Below are 2,015 nucleotides of genomic sequence, written 5' to 3'. Positions count from 1 at the left end.
AAAAGTGCAACCTTCAATTATAAAGGGCATAGGTAGGCGTAATTTTAAAAATAATTCAAGTATATCCCGTCTATAAGAACTCATTTCAAACATGAAGACATAGTAGGCTCAATAAAGTAAAGGAATGGGGAAGCACATACTGCCCATATGCAGAAAGACAGCTGGAGTGGCTATACTGTATCAGATCAAGTTCAGTCAAAGAAAACTACCAGGGCCATAGAGAGACATCACAAAGCAAAAGTATCAACTCACCAAACAGCTGGACAATCTTAAATGAGTCATATGGACAAAAGGACACAACTTCCTGACACATGAAAAAAAGCTCCAGGACTGAATGCAGAATAGGCAAGCTCGCTGAGGAATGGGGGATTTCAACATGTTATTTTTAGTTGATGGAATCAGTACATAAAAAGTCAGCAAGGGTATGGAAAAACCAAATAACAATTGCTATCTGCAAAGATCTCATTGAATTATGGAACTCTCTGCTCACCAGGGTGCAATACTCCGTCTGCAAAGCATGCATGGCACATGCACTAGGACACGCTATACCTTAGGCCCTCAAATCAACCTCAATACAGTTAACAGAACTGAAAACATGAAATATATTTTCAGCTAAAATGTAAGCAAAGTGCAAATAAAGAGGACAAAGGTAAAATCTCTAAATATTTGGAAAATCAACAGCACATTTCTCCAACAAGGGCACAGGTTTAGGGGCCTATATATACAATTCTGTGACTAATCCTGTCACTAGCATCACCCCTTGGATGTCTGCTCTGTGGATGAGAGAACCTGTCTTTCTGTACTAGAGAGCACAGACAGGGGTTGAAAACACCCAGGCACCTGAAACAAAAGGAACAGTGACTCATTGTGCGCCAGCGCTGAGCCATGTTCAGGTTGCCCAGCCACTGTGTAATTGTGTAATCACCTCACTGGTACTCTCAGCAAGACTCCAGGGAAACCTGCCTGAGGGTGATTTTTGACAGAACTTCCAAGGCTGGGAGTCCCGGGAAGTGAAATCTCTGCCTGGGGAGGATTGTAGAAGTGGACAGAGGCTATCTCAGGTGGCTCCTGAAGGAATCAGAGCCAGTGGCATGGAAAGAGACTTTAAGGAGGACTTTGGCGAGAGCGCACTGCTGGAGAGCAGACTGGATGCCAGGATTCCGGAAGTGTAGAAGGGGAGGGGTCCTGTGGAGAAGGGTGAGGATTTAGGGGCATTGTCACCATTTTGCGTACTTAGAATGGAGCCTCCGAGAAGGAAAGTACAACACCTTTTAAGAGGTAATACTACAAAAGAGAACAAAACTATCATATGACAAATAAGCTGTTTCACGATTAACACACTAAGACGATGAGATGACCATAACACGCTGAACTAGTAACCCTTCAGATATATCCCAGCACTAGAAAGGGTAGATGCGTGAGGCTAGCCAGCCAGAAAGAAAATGAAACTGAAAGCAGGGTTCCTGCAGGTTCCCAGCTTGAGCCTCAGAGCGCCCCAGTGTTTCTCCTCAGGCAGGCTGGGTGGGGGTCAGAAAGCAGCGCCCCCTCTCCTGTCTCCTACCCGCTGAAGCACCAGCTGCGACTTTTCCCACTCCAGGTGGAAGAAGCTTCCCACGAAAGGTATGCGCCAGGGCCCCGGAGGGAAGTTCTTCGGGCGCCGACTTTTGAGAAAGTCTGCAAGGAACAGGAAGGCGACAGCGCCCAGGAGAAGAGTGCGGAGGTGGAGCGCGTCCCAGAGGACGGCCGCCAGGGAGCCCAGAGCCGCCAGCATGCCAAGGACCTGCGCTAGGCCTTGAGAGAAGAAACTGTGTTGCCTTGGCTTGTCAGCCCGGTGCTCCCCAGGCTGGCCCGGCACGCCCCGCCCTCCTGCAGCTGTGCCCGCCCCCCTGCAGCTGTGCCCGCCCTCCTGCCGCTGTGCCCGCCCCCCTGCCGCTGTGCCCGCCCCCCTGCAGCTGTGCTTCTGCAGCTCCTCCCTCCCAGGCCTGGAGAGAGGTTCTCTCAGCTGAGCCAGGCCT

At 49.9% G+C, this 2,015-nt stretch overlaps 1 pseudogene; it reads right to left on the bottom strand.

Moving 5' to 3' along the window:
• Positions 1-1,561: 1,561 nt before the first annotated feature.
• LOC106147665 lies at positions 1,562-1,876 on the bottom strand (annotated as a pseudogene).
• Positions 1,877-2,015: the final 139 nt, after the last annotated feature.

Source organism: Chinchilla lanigera, unplaced genomic scaffold, assembly GCF_000276665.1.
Source record: "Chinchilla lanigera isolate Chin_1 unplaced genomic scaffold, ChiLan1.0 scaffold00281, whole genome shotgun sequence".
NCBI classification, from domain to species: Eukaryota; Metazoa; Chordata; class Mammalia; order Rodentia; family Chinchillidae; genus Chinchilla; species Chinchilla lanigera.
This window is presented reverse-complemented; position numbering and strand designations above follow the sequence as displayed.